We start from the raw sequence: 23,229 nt of genomic DNA on the forward strand, positions 1-23,229 counted from the left end.
TTGATTCATGATGGGTAACTCAGGTGGTTGTTTTGGGTGATAGTTGTGATGAGGATAGGGTGGTGGTATGGTTTGTGAGGGTGACCGGAGGAGATGAAGGGTGGCGGTTTCAAGTGGGTCTTGTGTTGTGTAAATGTATAGATATATACATAATAGAAGTTCTATGATCAAGATGATGGTGGTTTCGATGGTTGATGGATTCAGTTGTGATGATGATTCGATCAAGAAGAGAAAGAGAAAACAAAGTGGTGGGTTTGTTTTGGTTAGTTGTGGTAGTAGTAATCTCGAGCTAGAATGTGCACGAGTAAACAGAAAAGAGAAAAAAATATAACTGATAGGGATGGATACTTGCAGATATGAATGATATTGAGAATGATAAAGTAGAATGATTAAAGTTTAGATCATGAGGTGATCAATTTGTCTGTAATGCCATTTGATTTGAACTGCTTCACGAAAATGGAGACATGATAATCAATCAGATACTTAAAATAACTAATTAGATATCTAAATTCAACAATTCGTACACTTGATACAGTTAAGTAATGAATTTTAGTGATAAAAACAAAATCAATTACAGTTTGAGTGTGATGTAAATCTGAATTTAGGATCCTATGAGTAAAATACGTATTCATCTATAATTATATACATATATTAGATATATATTTTTCCGTATATATGTATTTATATATTTATGTATATATATATATATATATATATATATATATATATATATATATATATATATATATATATATATATATATATGTATAAATATATATATATATATATATATATATATATATATATATATATATATATATATATATATATATGTATAAATATCTGTATATTTTTATATATGTATATGTATTTCTATATATATTAGTATGTGGAGCCCTCGCTTTGCGCCGGGGGCTCCGTTTTGAATGCGAGTTAAAAAAAAAGTCTTGATCTATTTTGTAAAAAAGAATTTTTTTCGACATCTAACATTGAAGGGTTGTTCCTTTTGTGAAAGTTGCTTCTTTTAGCGTACGAGTTTTATTTTTTTTTTAAAAAGTTAGTTGATCTATTTTGTAAAAAAAATGATTTTGGACATCTTTTGGTAGAATTGAAGGGTTGTTGCTTTTACGAAAGTTGCGTCTTTTATCGTTGGAGAAAAAAAAATTAGCACAGTAGTGGCCTATGTGAGTCCTACTGTTTGAGTGCAGTGTACAAGTCGGTAAAGCATGGTGGGTGTTATTATTTAGTATTTTTGGTGTTAGTGATGAGATTAATAATAATTTAGAATATATGTATAAAGTGGGGGTTCGATTTGTATTTTAATAAAAGTAAAGGGGTTAAGTTTGTGGGGTTCGATTTGTATTTTAACAAAAGTAAAGGGGTTAAGTTTGTGGGGTTCGATTTGTATTTTAATAAAAGTAAAGGGGTTAAGTTTGTGAAAATTGAAAAAACGAATAGTATAAAGTGGGGGTTCGATTTGCAGTTTAATAAAAGTAAAGGGGTTAAGTTTGTGAAAATTGGAAAAACAAATAGTGCTATTCATTAGATTTTGTCTAATAGTTATATTGGTAATATATCTGATTCTTATATTTTGTTAATTAATAAATGTAAATATATTAATACAATTAATAATACTAATAATAATATTGTTAGTGTTATTGACAAAGTGACTAGTAATACTAAATAATAATATGATAATATCAATAATAATAATATTCATTTTTGTAATTATAATAATAATAAAAATAATATTTACTACTTGTGTTAGTAACAATATCAATAATAATACTACTAAAAAAAATGATATTACTAATAATAATAATAATTCTTAATGTCAATACTTAATAATAAAATTTCTTAATTCAAATGTTTAAATGTTATTATTTCCGATTATTATATTTATTTACATTTATATATGTATACACCTGTACATATTTATTTATAAATAATTGTTCGTGAATCGTCGGGAATTGTCAAAGGTCAAATGAATACATGAAAACAAATTTAAAATTTTTGAGACTCCAACATTACAGACTTTGCTTATCGTGTCAGAAACATAATTTATGTAAAGATTAAGTTTAAATTTGGTCGGAAATTTTCGGGTCGTCACAGTACCAACCCGTTAAAGAAATTTCGTCCCGAAATTTGAGTGTGGTTGTCATGGCTAACAATAGAAATGTTTTCATGACGAATATGAGTTGATAAATAGAGTTTTATCATTATTCATTAATATAGATAAAACGACTCGATTATGTGAAGCGTACGAGTGAAGCTGTCACAAAAGAGTGAAAAGTTTCGTCTTAACTTTTGACGTAGTCATGGTTGAATTTCGGAATTCAAGAGATATAAAAGAAAATCTTGGAAATCTATAAGATCTGATTCTTCGGGATTTATGGAAATTAAGATCTCTTTTATTAAATGCGATCATCTATCTCGATTGCTTTGTCTGGTATTTTCACTATAAATGAACTTCTTCCGTTTCATTATTTTCACCACTTCTATATTTTCTTCCATAATTTCTACTTCTAAAAGATTTTGAAAATGCTAAATCCAGTACTGATCCTTGTCCTTCTTCTGACAATCGCTTCTGTCATTCTTCTCTTTTATTTACCACCAGAGGAATCTGTTTACTTCCACGATTACCTTGGGGTTATAGTATTTCTAATTCTCTCGTGTCTTTATCTTGCTATTCGCATAGATATGTACGGTTTGTAATTTCTGTGTCGTTATTGGGCTTTATATTTTCCCTTATATTTAGAAGTTCCATGCTTTGGTTTTCTCTTCCTGACTTCAAGTCAAACGAATAATGGTCCAGAATTCGTAGGTATGAAGTTTCGATTGATCATAACATATTAATAAGAAAGGAACGGTAATAGCACGAATTGTTTTGTCAAATCACCAGAATATCCCGGAAAGATAGAACTATCAAGGAAATATGTTTTTGATATGTTTAGAGGTTAAATAGAATGAAAGAGTTATGTAACATGTCACACGATGAGGGTATGATCTGTGAATCATCACGTTCCATTAGAAACTCATGCATCAATTTCCAACACTACTTCAAAATCATTCATAATTCAAACTCAAATTTTAAAGAAATTTTGAAACTAAAGTACTTTCCTTTATGATGTAATTTAGATAGCACGAAGAGTTAAATAATATTTTACGAGAATATTTATGAAAATATCTTCAGAAATATCGAAGATATTTATGATGATATTTTGGAATTTCTAAGTTCGATAGTTGATGAAGAAAGATTTTCCGCAAAATTTTAACACGAGTACGGAGCAAGATATTCGTTGAAGGTTTCATCGGATCCAGAATTACCTGGTTTCTTTGAATATATGGTATGGTCCTTGTATTTGGCCTTGGTCTCCTTCATGGTTTGCTCAATCTGTTTTTCAGCACCAAATTTTCTATCGAGCGTTCCTAACACTCCCTTCTTTATCATCAAACTTTTGGCTGTTTAGACCATCTACAATTTTTCTGTTTCCTCTACATTTAATGCTACGATATATGAATCATCGCTTATCAATCCGAGGTGGTTTCAGGAGAATTGTGTTTTAGATGATTAAACGCTGATGGTAATATGTTGAAATATAAAAGGTTCCCCGATAACAATAAAGAGCACGCATATATATCAAAGTTATAATATGGTTGTTTCGAACGAAAAGTCGAAGTTGATTTGCTGGAGCTGTGACAAAATTTGCTACTTTGAAAGGGATTACTAAGTTATTTTGGGTAATAATAATGCTTACAGGATCAGGTACGGATTCGTGTAAAACTTTTACTTCGATTCCGAGAGTTTTTCAGGCGCATAACTATATGCATAGACCTTTCCTTTCGTAGATGAAGTGTGGTTGGTTCATCCTCTCGATTGAGGTGTTTTCAAGAATCATAAAAGGTTTGAACGTAGATCGTCAAAATTTAAATGAGGTTTAAGATGAAATTAAGTGGCAAACTTGAAGAAATGTTTAGTTTCATATGTTATAATCAATATTTTAATTCATTTTAATTGTCCAATGTCATTAGTCCATAGTTAGGAGTCCACAATTTGTAGTTCAACAATTCATATATAGTTTAATATATAATACTCGAATTATCTAATACGTATCGTGACCCGTATACATGTCTCAGACTCGATCACAACTCAAAGTATATACATTATTGTAGAATCAACCTCAACCCTGTATAGCTAACTCCAGCATTACTGCATATAGAGTGTCTGTGGTTATTCCAAATAATATATATAGATGCGTCGATATGATATGTCAAAACCTTGTATACGTGTCCCGATATTTAAAGTATGTAAAAAAAATAACAGAAATTAAATGACGATAAATAAAGTACGTAAAGTAAATAACAGAAATTAAATGACGATAAATAAAATTGCGATAATTAAATTGCGATAAATAAACTGCGATAAATAAAATGTAATCAGTTAGCTAGGAACAGTTAGCGTGGATTCTTAACAAAATTTTTCATAGTTAATTTGTTTGTTTCTATCAAATTTTTATTTCGTCAAATGTGTTCTTCATTATGCCACTTGTTGGATTCTGATAGGTCAAAATCCAAACATGAAATTAAATGAAAATGGTTATTCTGCGGTGAACGGATACGTATATCTGTGGATATAAGTAAGATAGTAAATGTCTTATTGAATCAGATTCGAAGAATGTACTATGTAACTTATTAATGTGAAATCTAAATATTCCTCGGGTATTACCTACCCGTTAAAATATTTTCACCATTAACAGTTCGTACAAAAGAATTTTTAATTACAATCTTTATGAAAACATATATACATACATATTTTTTTCAGATGTAATCATGGATTTAATGAGTCAATATGATATTAAACTCATTTGATTGATCATTAGAACAAAATTATATAATCTCTAAAACATTAGAGATTACATAATCGCCATGTCGAACGAAGATAAATGATGTAGAACGATACGTAGAACGATGATTATACTCGAGGTATAGAATGAGATGTCAAGGCATGGATTGTTGATGGTACTATTGGTGCCGGTGATGTTGCTGAAGCTGGTAAATTTTGCACCATATTCTCCAAATTGATTACTCGAGCACGAAGTTCGTTGACTTCTTCTATTATTCTGGAATGATTTTCGGTCGGGACGAGTAGATGAATAAGGTTTAGAATTGTGGATAGAATATAATTGTGTCAAGCTACTCTGGAAATGAGGCTGAAAATGGTGTTTCGGATAGGTTTTCCGGTAAGTGCTTCAGGTTCTTCGCCAAGAGGTGAATTCAGTTAGTGGAAGGGATCTCCTTCTTTGCATCTCCATTGATTAAGTCGACTACAAACCCATCAAATGAATTGGGGATGGATGATTGGTTGATTCATTCTGGTGACGCTGCTTCCGGAGCTTAGGTGAATATCCGTGTCGGGATAACTGTCAGAATCTGAGGAATTCGATCTGGTTGACGATCCATATCGTACGATCAAATGAAAGATTTTCGATAAGAAATAGATTATAGGGTGTAGATTAGTACCCTGTAATACATAATTTACATATGCATATATCATACCAAAATTCCATAAGTTACGGAGGAATCTACGGAAGCTGTCAGGCAAAGGTGACAATAACAGATACGCTAAGATATGAATTTTGTCTATACACTATTCATGCAATCAATGCAGTAAGATGTGTCTAGACTAGGAATGATAAGCAGGTAATTTCCTAAGGATAATAAGTAGATGATTTTCGACACGAATGATAAGCAAAAGTTTTGACATGCAGACACGGTCGAAGTCCAGACTCACTAATGCATCTTAACAACTACCAGTTAGACACACTAATGCAAGACCTGGTTCGCTAAGACCACTGCTCTGATACCAACTGAAAGGACCCGTTCATATACATTATAAATGATTCACAATAGTTGATTACATCGCAAGGTATTTGACCTCTATATGATACATTTTACAATCATTGCATTCGTTTTTAAAAGACAAACTTTCTTTACATGGAAAATTGACAGGCATGCATACCATTCAATAATATCCACTATCCATCTATAATTGACCTAATAATAATCTTGATGAACTCAATGACTCGAATGCAACGTCTTTCGAAATATGCCATGAATGACTCCAAGTAAGATCTCTAAAATGAGCTAATGCACAGCGGAAGATTTCTTTAATACCTGAGAATAAACATGCTTTAAAGTGTCAACCAAAAGGTTGGTGAGTTCATTAGTTTATCATAATCGATCATTTTCATCATTTTAATAGACCACAAGATTTCCATTTCTCATAAATATATGTCCCATGCATACAGACAAAAATCATTCATATGGATTGAACACCTGGTAACCGACATTAACAAGATGCATATAAGAATATCCCCTATCATTCCGGGAAATCCTTCGGACATGATAAAACAACATCGAAGTACTAAAGCATCCGGTACTTTGGATGGGGTTCGTTAGGCCCAATAGATTTATCTTTAGGATTCGCGTCAATTAGTAGATCGGTTTACTAATTCTTAGGTTACCAAGCAAAAAGGGGCATATTTGGCTTCGATCATTCAACCATATAATGTAGTTTTGATTACTTGTGTCTATTTCATAAAACAGTTATAAAAGTTGTGCTTGTATTCTCAGCCCAAACATATAAAGGGTAAAAAGGCAAATAAAACTCACCATACTGTATTTCGTAGTAAAATACATATAACGTCATTGAACAAGTGCAAGGTTGGCCTCGGATTCACGAACCTATATCATATATATATATATATATATATATATATATATATATATATATATATATATATTTATATATATTAACACATATAATGGTAATCGAACAAATTTGTATATTATTATTATTGATAAAATTGTTTTATTCTTCATTAATTTATTAAAAAAATAATTTCTTATTAAGGTAGTTTAATAATTTATTTATAAAAATAAGAACTTTACATTAAGGTCTTTATGATATAATTATATAGTTTAATTATTTAATATTTTATTGATAGAATATAGTGATATGTAATATTAATATAATTGTAATGTATTTTATATATCTATTTGAAATAATACAATATGAATGATAATAATATTGATAGTAATAATAGTAGTAATAATTATAATATAGATAATAACTTTACTAAAAAAAATGTTAAGTTTTGATAAAATTTATAGTTTTAATAAAAATGATAACTTTAATAATTGTAGTTATAATGATACTTTTAATAGAAATGATAATAATAATAATAATAATAATTCCAATAGTAATAATAAAAATGATAATTTTTTTGTAAAAGCGATAATAATGATAATAGTTCTTAATAACAATACTTATTAATGATAATCATATTAAAAATAATAGTGGTATTATCGATAATAATACTTATCATAATAATAATAATAATGATAGTAATATTTATAAAGATGATAGTAATCCTAATTTTCTTATGATAATAATAATCATGTTATTAATATTAGGGATAATAACAATTTACATAATAATAATAATAATAATAATAATAATAATAATAATAATAATAATAATAATAATAATAATAATAATAATAATAATAATAATAATAATAATAATAATAATAGGGAACTACCTCAAAGAATAAGTTCCAAAAAATATCTGGCCTTGCTCGAGCTTGAACCCGAGACCTCTCGAGTAAATCAAACACCCCTAACCACTGAACTACTAATTCATTTCCTATTCTAATAATCTCCTTAAATTTATTTAACCCATTTAAGGGTGTTGTCTTATGTTTTCTAAAACTTCAAGCAGTAACATTCAATCATCATCATCAATATATCATCTTCATCAACGTTTGTGTAATTACAATCATCATCAGCATTTTATGTCACACATCAACATACATACATCGAAACATCATCTTCATTAATTAGCTTCACATAAGATCACAATCATAATCATAATCATAATCACACCTTATCATCCTCATTTTCCTAACATCATCGAATTATCACAAACATCACTAACCTAACTATTATATTGAATCACCAATATTACCTTAACGTCATCGTACTCGGATCATCATCATGTCATCATACAATTGTTAACATCATCATCCTTGTTTCATCTATCATAATCACAATCTTAATCCTATCATTATTATGAACTTATTATCATCATCATCATTAGTAAGATCGTGTTCCATATGACCACGATCAAACATACCACTCCATCATCTTTTTCATTATTTTGATCCAACAGGAATGCAAGTCACGGCCCAATGACTAGATTATCTAAGCCCAACAGATATTCAGCCCAACAAAAATATGTGTAGTGGCCCAGCAATCATATTCGATCCAAAAGCAAAAAATTAAGAAGATAGGATTCGGTATACAATTGCTTTCACAGAACTTTCTGGCCGACAAAATTAAAGAACATATAGCTGGTATCCTATGTATTTATTATCCTTTTTTTTTAAATGGGAGTTAGTGGAGGACTTAGTGGGTGTCGCCAATATGAGAAGCATATAACAATCATCCACTTGCATGTTTACTTTGATAAAGTGATAATGCTAAAAACGAACATATATTTCATAGCATTATTCCTCAAGAAAGACAAGCTTTTAGTTGCAATTGTTCTATTTACAAGTGATATTCGTTTAAATAATAAAAGGTGAAGACAAAAGACAGATTCGACGAATTGAAGACGCAAACGACCAAAAAGCTCAAAAGTACAAAATACAATCAAAGAGGTTCCAATTATTGATAAGAAACGTCTCGAAATTACAAGAGTACAAGATTCAAAATGCAAAGTACAAGATATTAAATTGTACGCAAGGACGTTCGAAAATCCGGAACCGGGACCAGACTCAACTCTCAACGCTCGACGCAACGGACTAAAAATTACGAGTCAACTATGCATATAAATATAATATAATATTTAAATAATTCTTATAATTATTTAAATATTATAATATATTAAAAATTCGTCGGCAAAGAAAGACTCCAAAGTTGGTGAGCTGGAAAATCAAACTCCGTGACTCGCGGAGTTTGAAGGCAAAAATTGCCGCGAGTCGCGGAGACCCCCTGAACTCAATTCCCTATAAAAGCAAATGAATTCTGATCGTTTTATAAATCAATATATATCAATCTCTCTATCTATATACGTAATATTTATATTTATAATTTATATTTTAATTTTAATTTTAATCCTAATAATAAAGGTATGTTAGCGAATGTTGTAAGGGTGTAAGTCGAAATTCTGTCCGTGTAACGCTACGCTATTTTTAATCGTTGTAAGTTATGTTCAACATTTTTAATTTAATGTCTCGTAGCTAAGTTATTATTATGCTTATTTAAAACGAAGTAATCATGATGTTGGGCTAATTACTAAAATTGGGTAATTGGGCTTTGTACCATAATTGGGGTTTGGACAAAAGAACGACACTTGTGGAAATTAGACTATGGGCTATTAATGGGCTTTATATTTGTTTAACTAAATGATAGTTTGTTAATGTTAATATAAAGATTTATAATTGGACGTACCCATAAATTACCATATACACTCAATCGGACACGATGGGCGGGGTATTTATATGTACGAATAATCGTTCATTTAACCGGACACGGGAATGGATTAATAGCCACTAGAATTATTAAAACAGGGGTGAAATTATGTACAAGGACACTTGGCATAATTGATAACAGAGTATTAAAACCTTGGGTTACACGCAGTCTATAACCTGGTGTAATTATTAAACAAAGTATTAAAATCTTGTTACAGTTTAAGTCCCCAATTAGTTGGAATATTTAACTTCGGGTATAAGGATAATTTGACGAGGACACTCGCACTTTATATTTATGACTGATGGACTGTTATGGATAAAAACCAGACGGACATATTAAATAATCCAGGACAAAGGACAATAAACCCATGAGCATAAAACTAAAATCAACACGTCAAACATCATGATTACAGAAGTTTAAATAAGCATAATTCTTTTATTTCATATTTAATTTCCTTTATTTTATATTTAATTGCACTTCTAATTATCGCATTTTCATTGTTATTGTATTTAATTGCACTTTTAATTATCGTACTTTTTAATTATCGCAAGTTTATTTTATCGCACTTTTATTATTCGCAATTTCATTATCGTTATTTACTTTACGCTTTAAATTAAGTCTTGTATTTATTTATTATTTTACATTTGGTTTTAACTGCGACTAAAGTTTTAAAATCGACAAACCGGTCATTAAACGGTAAAAATCCCCCTTTATAATAATAATATTACTTATATATATATTTGTATTTTTATAAAAGTAAACTAATATAGCGTTAAGCTTTGTTTAAAGATTTTCCCTGTGGAACGAACTGGACTTACTAAAAACTACACTACTGTACGATTAGGTACACTGCCTATAAGTGTTGTAGCTAGGTTTAAGTATATCCATTCTATAAATAAATAAATATCTTGTGTAAAATTGTATCGTATTTAATAGTATTTCATTGTAAAATATAAAGCTATTTTATATACACCTCGCATAACATCAAGTTAATTTTTGGCGCCGCTGCCGGGGACAATCAAACTTAAAAGCCGGAAGCACAATGCTAAATAAAAAAAAAGATTTTTATTTTTAGTTTACTTTTATTAAAATTCACTTTTGTAAAAATATGTTTTTAATTATTCGAAAACATAAAAAGAAAACAAAAATATAAATATTTTTAAGATTTTGTTAAATATTTAAGTTTTGTAAAGTTTCTTTATTTTTATTTTATAAAAATATAAGTTTTATTTAAATATTTTGTTTTTATTAAAACATAAAAAAAAACGCGTCGAATTAAAAACTGTACCAGAGTTGAATTTAAGAACCCCGCGACTCGCGAAGTTTTCCTGCTTCGGGCACCGCAACTCGCGGAGCAGCCCTGACACACGTGACAGAAACCCTAATCAGCATTAAATACGGGGTAATTATTATTTATTTATTATTATTAACCCTAATTACTTATTTATTATTATAATTAGTTTTAAGTTTTTAAACTAAATTGTATTTTAGTTAAATTAGTTTAATTAAAATATAAAATTAATAGTTTAATAAAATAAATAATATAAAAATAATATTTTTATAAAAATTGTACTTTTTACAACTTTTTGTATATTTTTATATTTTGTCCCTTTTTAATTATTTTAGCGTAATATTTGTATTTTTTGGCTAGTTTTTAGTTTTAAACTTAGTTTTTGCCATAGTTATATTTTACTTCTAGATTTTTAGGCTTTGCCGTAAAATTCCTTAAGTGCCTTTTCTTTAGACTAAGATTTAGGTACTTTAGAATTTTGCGACGCCTTTTTAAGTTTTAGTTTCTTTTTAAGTTATTGCCATTTGGGATATAGTTTTACTTGTAAGCTTTAATATTTTTAGACGCCTTTTACCTATGTATCAATTATCATTCCAATTAGTAATCTCAATTTGCGATTATAATTTTAAGTTAGTGATAGTAATAAGGTTGGGTTAGTCTAGTGTTTTTAAGTTCTATAAGTCACTCTTTTTCTTTCTTATTTTTAATTTTCGATCTTTTTCCGAGACGCTCTTTTTCTTTCTTATTTCTCGCTATTCTAGTTTTTAGGACATAAATTTTTATTCTACTTCTTATCTAAATTTCTTAAAATTACAAAAATTTATTTTAAGTAGTTAAATTAATAGACATCAAAATTTTCTGGTTCGTAGTAATAGTTGGATTTGTACGTGGACCGGGTTATTGGAGCCAAACAGTCCTCAATTATATTGAGACCAAACGAATCCTGCCCCTCTGCTGCATCTTTTGGCTATTCAAAACGTGGGCAAAATCAGAAAAGTCTATTAATTGGATAACTTATATAATTTTTCTTTCCTTTTAAAAACTAATAGGATATTCAGTGAATGCACTGAGCAAGACGTTCACCACCTTTTATACGTTCACCACCTGTAACTAGATCAAGACATTTAGCAAATATTACCGCCGTTGATTTTTCTTTAGAATCGTTATCCAGTCGACCAAGTACTCCAGTTCAAATTTCCGATAATCCATTTTTTGAACCCGACCTCACAATTGAGAATCCGGAGAATATTCAGGGACGATTCATAGATCCTGAACCATTAAATTTTCCTCCGGAACCACCAATCATTCAAACAGAGATTGTTGAGGAACGAACTATTAAATCAGAATCCTCTAGTGATTCCGATTCAACAAATTCAATTATGGAGAATCTGGAACCTTTAAGTATGGAAGACCGAATGAGAGCTAAACGCACTGGTCAAGGTCACGCAATTACTCATCCAGACATTAATGCGCCAGATTATGAAATCAAAGGACAAATTCTACACATGGTGACTAATCAATTCCAATTTAGTGGTGCGCCGAAGGAAGATCCAAATGAACATCTTCGTACCTTTAATAGGATCTGCACACTATTTAAAATCCGAGAAGTGGAGGATGAACAGATATATCTCATGTTATTTCCCTGGACTTTAAAGGGAGAAGCCAAAGATTGGTTGGAATCGTTACCTGAAGGGGCGATTGATACATGGGACGTTTTAGTTGAAAAATTTCTTAAACAATTCTTTCCGGCATCTAAAGCCGTAAGACTTCAAGCAGAAATTGTTACGTTTACACAAAAACCGAATGAAACTCTATATGAGGCGTGGACCAGATTTGGAAAGTTATTGAGAGGATGTCCGCAACATGGTTTAGACACCTGTCAAATAGTACAAATATTCTACCAAGGATGCGACATCACTACAAGAAAAGACATCGATATAGCAGCTGGTGGTTCCATTATGAAGAAAACCGAAACTGATGCTTATAAAATTATTGATAACACTGCTTCCCACTCACATGAGTGGCACCAAGAAAAAGATATCGTTAGATCATCTAAAGCAGCTAGAGCCGATTCTAGCCATGACTTAGATTCCATTTCCGCAAAGATAGATGCTGTCGAGAGACGAATGGAAAAGATGACTAAAGATATTCACTCAATACGAATTAGTTGTGAGCAGTGTGGAGGACCACATTTGACAAAAGATTGTCTCAGTATTGAATTAACAATGGAACAAAGAGAGAATATTTCATACATAAACCAAAGGCCTGGAAATAATTATCAGAATAATTATCAACCGCCAAGACCGATCTACAATCAAAACCAGAATTATAACAGAAATGTTCCATACAACAACCAACAAGGTCCTAGCAATCAACAAGTGTCCAACAATAATTACAATCAGCAAAGACCTAATTTTCAAAACAAACCACCACAACCCGATGATAAAAAGCCGAATTTAGAAGATATGATGACGAAGCTAGTTGAAACTCAAACGCAGTTTTTCACATCTCAGAAACAATCTAATGAACAAAATGCTCAAGCATTTAGAAATCAACAAGCTTCTATTCAAAATCTGGAACAAGAAGTAAGTAACCTAGCAAGATTAATAGGTGAAAGAAAACCGGGAAGTCTACCTAGTGATACAAATGCTAACCCCCGGAATGAAACAGCTAAAGCTATTACCACAAGAAGTGGTACAACACTTAAACCACCTAAAATACCTGTAACTTCTGATGAAGCTATTCCTACTCCACAAGAACCACAACCTGATCAAGATAAGGAAAAAGAACCGGCAGTTGAGAAGGTTAATGAAGATAACACAGTTAAGGCTAAACCTTATGTTAAACCATACCAACCACCACTTCCTTACCCGAGTAAAATGAAGAAAGAGAAACTTGAAGCCGAGCAATCCAAATTCTTGGATATGTTTAAACAGATAAATGTAAATCTTCCTTTCATTGATGTGATTTCAGGAATGCCTAGATATGCTAAATTCTTGAAAGATCTGATCACGAATAGAAAGAAAATGGAAGAACTCTCGGCTGTTACTATGAACGCTAATTGTTTAGCAGTGCTGTTGAATAAGATACCAGAAAAACTATCTGATCCAGGAAGTTTCACAATTCCATGTTTTCTGGGTAGTCTTAGTTCAATAGAAGCATTGGCAGACTTAGGTGCCAGTATAAATCTAATGCCGTATTCACTATACGCTAAACTAGACCTTGGAGAATTGAAACCAACAAGAATAAGCATACAACTAGCCGATCGATCAATAAAATATCCTAGAGGGATAATGGAGAACATGCTAGTTAAAGTTGGTACTTTAGTATTTCCAGTAGATTTTGTTGTTCTGGACATGGAAGAAGATTCTCAAGTTCCTCTCATATTAGGAAGACCATTCTTAAACACGGCTAAAGCAATGATAGACGTGTTCGGTAAGAAATTGACCCTAAGTATAGAGGACGGGAGTGTTACCTTTTCAGTTGATAGAGCAATGCAACAACCATAATCTGCAGATGATACATGTTATTATATTCAAACTATAGATGCACATGCAGATTTATTAGAAGAATTTCCAGAATTACAAGGAACAGGAGAATGTTCTTTAGGAGAAGGTAATGAACCAATTAATGAAGCTGAAATATTAGCTACACTTATAGCTAATGGATATGAACCAACAACAGAAGAAATTCAAATGCTAAAAGAAGAAGACAGATATCGATATAAATCATCGATAGAAGAACCTCCGAAATTAGAGTTAAAGCCACTTCCAAACCATTTGGAATACGCTTATTTACATGGTAAATCTGAATTACCTGTAATAATATAGTCTTCTCTTACTGAAAATGAGAAATTACAACTCATTTCTGTGTTGAAAGCTCATAAACCAGCCATTGCATGGAAGATTCATGATATTAAAGGAATAAGTCCTTCGTATTGCACACATAAAATCCTTATGGAAGAAGGTCATAAAACGTATGTGCAACGCCAACGAAGACTAAATCCGAATATGCAAGATGTAGTTAAAAAAGAAATTATTAAACTACTAGATGCAGGTTTAATATATCCAATTTCTGATAGTCCATGGGTAAGCCCAGTTCAATGCGTGCCTAAGAAGGGTGGCATGACTGTCATTACAAATGAGAAAAATGAGCTTATTCCTACTAGGACTGTAACAGGATGGCGTGTGTGTATTGATTATAGAAAATTAAATGACGCCACCAGAAAAGATCACTTTCCCTTACCTTTCATTGATCAAATGTTGGAAAGATTAGCCGGAAATAGTTACTATTGTTTTCTTGATGGATTTTCTGGATATTTTCAAATTCCAATAGCACCCGAAGATCAAGAGAAAACCACATTCACGTGCCCTTATGGTACTTTTGCTTACAAACGCATGCCATTTAGACTTTGCAACGCCCCTGCAACCTTTCAAAGGTGTATGATGGCGATTTTTCACGACATGATAGAAGAATGCATGGAAGTTTTCATGGATGACTTTTCAGTCTTCGGTGATACATTTGAAACATGTCTAGCTAATCTTAAACGAATGCTTATTAGATGCGAACAATCAAATCTAGTACTTAATTGGGAGAAATGCCATTTCATGGTTAAAGAATGCATCGTTCTTGGACATAAAATTTCAAAAGAAGGAATTGAAGTGGATAGAGCTAAAGTAGATGTAATTGCTAAACTTCCACATCCCACCAATGTTAGAGGAGTTAGGAGTTTTCTAGGGCATGCCGGTTTTTACCGACGTTTCATAAAAGATTTTTCTAAAATTGCCACTCCTATGAATAAACTCCTAGAAAAGGATGCTCCATTCATCTTTTCAGATGAATGTATCAAATCTTTTAATATTCTTAAAGAGAAACTCACTAATGCGCCGATCATGATAACACCAAATTGGAATCTACCATTTGAACTAATGTGCGATGCAAGTGATTTTGCAATGGGAGCCGTTTTAGGACAAAGGATTGAAAAACGATTTTAACCTATATATTATGCTAGTAAGACGTTACAAGGAGCACAAACAAATTATACAACTACTGAAAAAGAACTCCTTGCTATTGTCTTTGCTTTTGACAAATTTCGATCATATCTCGTTCTAGCTAAAACAGTGGTCTATACCGACCATTCTGCTCTTAGATACCTATTTTTGAAACAAGATGCCAAACCAAGATTAATTCGTTGGATCTTACTCTTACAAGAGTTTGATATTGAAATCCGAGATAAAAGAGGAGCAGAAAATCTCACCGCTGATCATCTTTATCGTCTTGAAAATCCCAAATTAGAAGTTCTAAATGAATCGGCCATACAAGACAACTTTCCTGATGAATATTTATTGAAGATAGATTATAATGAAATCCCATGGTTTGCAGACTATGCAAACTACTTAGTATGTGGATTCCTTGAAAAAGGATTATCGTACCAAAAACGAAATAAATTCTTCAGTGATATAAAACACTATTTTTGGGAAGATCCACATTTGTTTAAAATTTGTCCAGATGGAATAATACGCCGATGTGTATTTGGAGATGAAGCTAGTAAAATTTTAAACCATTGTCACACAGGACCAACAGGAGGGAATTATGGGCCTCAATTAACAGCAAGAAAAGTTTATGAAGCTGGATTCTATTGGCCTACAATTTACAATGACGCACACCTTCTTTGCAAATCCTGTGATGCATGTCAAAGGGCCAGAAAAATAAGTCAACGTGATGAAATGCCACAAAATGTCATACAAGTATGTGAAGTATTTGACATTTGGGGTATTGACTTTATGAGTCCATTTCCAAAATCTCATAATAATCTCTATATTCTCGTTGCCATTGATTATGTATGTAAATGGGCGGAAGCACAAGCTCTCCCAACTAATGATGCACGAGTTGTAGTCAACTTTTTAAAACATCTTTTTGCAAGGTTTGGAACACCGAAAGCTTTAATAAGTGATCGGGGTACTCATTTCTGTAATAATCAACTTGAGAAAGTTCTTAAAAGATATGGAGTAACTCATAAAATCTCCACCGCATATCATCCACAAACAAGTGGACAAGTTAAAAATACCAACCGAGCTTTAAAACGTATTTTAGAGAAAACCGTAGGATCAAATCCGAAGGAATGGTCCATTAAAGTGGAGGATGCACTCTGGGCTTTTAGAACAGCCTACAAAACTCCAATTGGAACCACACCTTTTAGACTCGTTTATGGAAAAGCATGTCATCTTCCAGTAGAAATTGAACACAAAGCATTTTGGGCTTTGAAGACATGTAATCTTGATTTACATGAAGCTGGACGTCTACGATTAAGTCAACTAAACGAATTAGAAGAATTAAGACATGAAGCATACCAAAATTCGTTAATCTATAAAGAAAGAATGAAGAAATGGCATGATAAAAGAATCAGAAGTTTAAAAGAATTTAAAGAAGGAGACAGAGTTCTTCTTTTCAATTCACGATTCAAGCTATTTCCTGGAAAATTGAAATCAAGATGGTCTGGACCATTCATAGTCAAAAGAGTTTTCCCATACGGAACGATAGAATTAATAAATTCAAATGAGATTGAATTTAAAGTTAATGGTCACAGAGTTAAACACTACATAGATAGTCCGATGGAATTCGACAATGAAGTTAATCACAATTTCGATACCACAGCTAACTAAGTGTGGGGAGAATCAAGTCTTTAAAGGATAATATGTATTTCTGTTAGAGTTAGATTGTCTGTTTTCGTGTAGTTCTCGAAAATGGAACCCGAATGGTCTTTCCCTAGCAGACCCTAAAGAACTAGTCTTCTCCCCCCATTCTGAATTTTTATTTTTTTTTAGGAAATGAAGACTGCCTGTGAACTAAACCATGGTATAATGCTACACGCTTTGATCACTAAACGTAATAATGACACACTACCGAGTGAAATAGTATCAGTAATCAGAGAAAGATTGGACGGAGTAAGAAAAGAATCCAGATGCGAAGATAATAAGTTACAATTTGGTAAAGGAAAATCAAAATCCGCAGCGAAAAGAAGAGCACGACACCTTGAAAGATGTCACAAATGCGGAAAATGGTCACATGGAGGTAAATGTTCAAATAATCAAACCTATTCAAATACCGAATTTGTTACTTTATGCAGAGACGGACCGTTCATATGTTTAGAAGAAAAAACACTGAATGCTCGAGGTTACGCCTATGTAGCCATGGAAAACCAATTAAACCGACTATCTTATGAATGGGATAGATCATATAACTAAGAATACTATCTCACAGGTAAGTCTGTACAGTTTTTATTTTTATTTTTTTTATTTTTAACCTTTTGATAATAAACGCTAATTTGTTCGCTATAAAGTATTAAATTGATATTAAATAAAATTAGGTTTGGCGACCGAAATTATTGATATCATACAAAAATTTATTACATCACTGCGAAATTTAACGTTTATTCTTAAGGTATAATTATCTTTAATCAATCAACCCAAAATATTTCAAAAATTCGTCATGAGTTAAATTAGGTCATGGAACCGAAATTACTTTACCAAAAAGAGGGGCACATTTTTTTGATAATATTTGATTGATTAAAGTGGGATAAAAAGCCAAAAGATTTTTAATTTTATTTTTACCATATTTTTAAAATTAATATATAAATCTTAAATTAATATTGTAAACTTTGTAAAAACAATATATTTAAAATTGTAAATATTTGAAAAATATAATATAAGTTTGGTGTGATTTTATAATATGAATTTTTAAATTAAGTTTGGTGTGAATTTTTAATTTTTAAAATAAGAATTTTTAATTTTATGCATTTCAAATTTTAAGTTTGGTGTGAATTTTTAACATTAATTTTGAATTTTATGTATTTTTATTTTAAGTTTGGTGTGAATTTAAAAACAAAAATTTACTTTATCTCATTAAGTTAAAAATATGATTTTTAAAATTCGTCTTAAGTTGAAGACTAGGTCATTGAACCGAAATTGCTTTACCCGAGGAAGGGACGAGAACTTTTATTATCATTATTTTTAATCTTATTGAATTAAAATATGCCAAAAACATTAAAAAAACCTAAAAATCTTAGCTTTTAAAACAATCGCTACAAAAAGACAAATTTTAAAATTTTGTCGAAGGACGGACTAGGACATCGATCCGAAACGAAATCGTCCTAAATAACAAGGGAAACAAAATTTTAAAATTAATTACTTAATTGTTTTAATTAGTATAAGATATAAAAAAAAAATACAAACTCCGCGACTCGCAGAGTTTGAAGGGTAAAAACACCGCGACTCGCGGAGGGACCAAAACCCAGAAAAAAATAAAAACGTAAAGAACAGCTCAGTTGCACACTACCACACCAAATACTGCGAAATAAAACCCAAAAAAACTCGAGAAAACACTCTCAAATTCACAAATTTTCACCGTTAATCATCAAATCTTTTACTAAAATCATGTTAAGAAGGATGCTATCAAGGAATTACTCAAGAAAAACGGTAAATTTCTACACCTAAACACCATTTAATCCAAAAATTAGTGTTCTTGAGCAATTTTATACCCAATTTGATTTTGATGCTTTTTAGTGTAATTATGCTTAAATTGTTTATTTATTATGCTTGTATAACCTAGATTGATGCTATTTAACATGATTAGAAGCCTTAAACTTCAAATTTTGAGTAATCTAGGGTTTGTGTTCTTGAGCAAATTTGGGACTTTTTGATATAAACAGGTTATGGCCGATTTTTGTCATGAATTGTTTCTAAATTAAGTAGTGTAACATGTTTAGGTAGTTAAATGATCCAAACTTTGAGCCTAAACATGATTTTGAGAATTAAAGTGGACTTTTTCAAGTCTAAAATTCATGAACTTGATTTTTGAGAGATAATGCCATTTGAAACTTGTTTAATTACTAGTGATGATTATTTTGACATGTTATTTGAATTGAATGCTTATGAACTTGGCGAACATTTTCGTATATGCTTATTTGAAAAAGTGTAGATTTGATGAAAATATGAAAATGAGCTTAAGTTTGATATAAATTGATCATGTCATTGTAATTGATGATTTTGCTGACACTAATGCATATTTGGATGCACAAAAATTGTGTTTGATGTGTTTTGCAGACTGAAAGGGGTGAATCTTCATCCCAAGCTCGCAATGCTCCTGCTGAGAATACGGAACAACAGGAGGTGGATAACTACTACAAACAAGATATACCTCATCCAGTCATGACATTTTCTGATATGCACTTGGAAGATTTGCACTCGAACCTGAGATTTGACAGACTTTGGATAGATTATCCAAAATACTAAAGGGGTTTGCATACTCTTCATTCTAAAGCTGTTGAAGTACCTAGGGTCATAGAATGGGGACCATTAGAAGCTGTAGAATTGGCCGGACCAATTAGGGAATTACTTGCACAGAGGTATGGTAATTCTACTTTTAACGATTGGGTACGATTATTCAACATGCGTAGACCTGTATATAAAGTATAGTGTGAAGAATTGTTGTGTAGTATAGAATTAAATGATCGGGTAGCTAGTTTAACCGATCGATCTTTTATTAGATTTTTGTTAGGAGGTTAGATGCGCCACATGTCTTTACTAGACATGGCTCAGGCTTTACGTATATATACGCCTGAGGAGTTAGCATCTGCCGATTGTAGAGGGTTGATACTAAATGGTAGAAAGATAGACGAAAATTTTGATACGCATGGTGTATGGAGTCAAATGACTAGCCATCACCGATTTAAAGGGGGAAATTACTCTTATTTGGATATAGATAGAGCAGAGTTAAGAGTAATTCATAGGTTTTAGCTAATTCGATTACACAAAGAGGTAAGAATAAGGAAAAGGTAAATGAACAGGATTTTTTTTACCATATGTGTATTCGAGACCCACAAAGCGCTGTAAGTATACCTTATTGTGTGGGTTATTATTTATCAGCTATGGTTAGGGGGATGAGACCGCATAGCATAATAGGAGGTGGTATATTTATTACTTTGATTGCTGAATATCTCGGTGTGGATATAAGTCGGGGGGATTACTAATCGAAGAACCAGAACCCCGAGATACAATAGGTTTAAATGTATACCATGGTGCGAAAGTTTTGAAGAGGCGAAATAACGCTGCAGTACGATATAATGGTAGACATCCACAGGTTGAGAGAAACCAACAACAAGGTAATGTATGAGGGGGAAACGAAATGGCAGAAATGCAAAGGTTTATAGCTTCACAAGAGTATGAAAATGCTAGACATAGAGCATTTGAAGATTGGCAAGTTCATTAAAACCAAATCATAGCTTATTGTCAACATATAGGTAGAAACTATATTCCTACTCCATCGCCCATATTCCCTCCCTGGTCTATAGAGATCCAACCACCGTATCCTACGTATAACCCAGCCGAAGCATTTTATAACACCTATGGTTATGCATGGAACCCCTACTGGTATCAGTATCATCCCTAGTCTACTTAGTTTTATTTATTTTATAATTTGTAATGTTGATACATTTAATACTTATGTTAATATTGTAATAGTTTTTATAATTTTCTAACTTTTATTATTAGATTTTAATAATGTTTGAATGTGGGGTAATATACCAAACTTCAAAAATATGTATATATGTTTGCAGTTTATCTTATGTACACAACAGGGTAAAACAACGCATTTTCAAAGGCTGGCATTAAGTTCAGCAAAAACAACTAATTTTGACGACAAGATGCAAAATATATGTGAAATAACAACGAGAAGGAATGAACAAATGATGTGCACCATTTATCATTCAACACAAACACAAATATGTTTGGAAACTTTGGTAAAATTTAATCATTTTCACACAAATCACCCTCAATAATTTAAATTGTTACTGATTTTTTGCAAATGAGGGCATTGCAAGATCTTAAGTGTGGGAAGGGGTTAAATTCTTTCGGATTTTAAATTTTTTATCTTAAACACTTGGTTACCATTAAAAATACTAGTAAAGCAGTAGTTGTATTAGAATCTAGTGCTCTCTGATAATAAAGAACAGCCCTAGTCTTATATACTGACTATCCAATTCTAGTAAAAATTTTCAAAATTTTCAATTAAATGAACTCAAAATCATGTTTATACATATTTATGAATGATAAAACTAGGTTTTAACACCGAAATTATTGTTACCTCGGAAAGGACATAAATTGAGAAACAAACCAAAATGTTAAAATTCATTTAAAATGAAATAGAGGACAATAAAAAGGAAAATAAAAGCCAAGTGTGGGAAAATTTACCAAGATATTTTAAACATATGTCACATATTTCTGTAACAAATAACTGAAAATACTTTTGCTTTGGACTAAACTAAACTGTTTTACCCGATGAAAGAAAAGAAGAGATGGATCTACACGATGAATCAATTCCATCATTAAAAGGAAGTAAAGTCTTCCGAAAAAGAAACGTGCTTCTTGATTTAGGTCAGGAAGTTGTCGTCCAGACCAGCAGTAGGTTGACGAAAAATTTAGAAAGTCATCACTAAAATTAGCAGGAAATCCACGGACCTCAGCATTAAACAGGGTCGCAAAATGGTCAGATTTATCCTAATCATGAGAAGGATTTATCTTGTACAATGGGGGGCACCGTGCAAATTAGCTGGATAAGACTAATGAATCAGATCCCCAGAAAGGATAATCTCCTTAAAAAGATCAAAAATCAGCTTTTAAGCCTGATATTACTCAATCCTTGAGATTGACCTTAAAGATTGAGAATTACAAACTCATGGAATTCAATGATATCTAAACTCGAGCCTGAACGAGAAAATATTTTGATCAAAATTACAAACCGATTTGTTTTCTAAAAACCCATTTTCAATGCGTTCATTACCATTGAACGTAAAATCCTAGGAATTCACCTGGAATTCATTAGGTCACTTGAACCAAATCGAGTGTCAACCGTAAGAACGGTGGTTGCATAGCATGGTCAAAGACAGGACCTTGTGCCAGACCGGAAAATTATAAGGGTGAGCTTTACTATTGCTCCTACCAAGGATAGTAATTGCGTCCGACACGTTATAGACCAAAATTAAAAGCATGTTAGGGGACATTGCCTTAACAGTTGCTTATTCAATGCTTTCCTTTACAACCGGACGGTAGTTTACCGAAAGGTAATATACGGGACAAGTAAACTGGACGTGTTGCTTTCCTAATACAAGGTTAGCAAGTGGGTGACACAAAACCATAAGTTTTGAGCTAAAATTTTCAAATCTGAAACCCACCAAACCCACAAAAATATTTTGCAAACACCGGTGAAGGGTTATTCTGGAAAACTTATCTAGGGTAAAAACTAGATTTAATTTTCAAAAGATCAAATGTTTTCATAAAGATCCAATTTCCTTAATGGATCTAAATTTTTATAGTCATGTGGGACTGTAAACCATATCGTTACTACCA

This window comes from Rutidosis leptorrhynchoides, chromosome 2, assembly GCF_046630445.1.
Source record: "Rutidosis leptorrhynchoides isolate AG116_Rl617_1_P2 chromosome 2, CSIRO_AGI_Rlap_v1, whole genome shotgun sequence".
In the NCBI taxonomy this organism is placed as follows: Eukaryota; Viridiplantae; Streptophyta; class Magnoliopsida; order Asterales; family Asteraceae; genus Rutidosis; species Rutidosis leptorrhynchoides.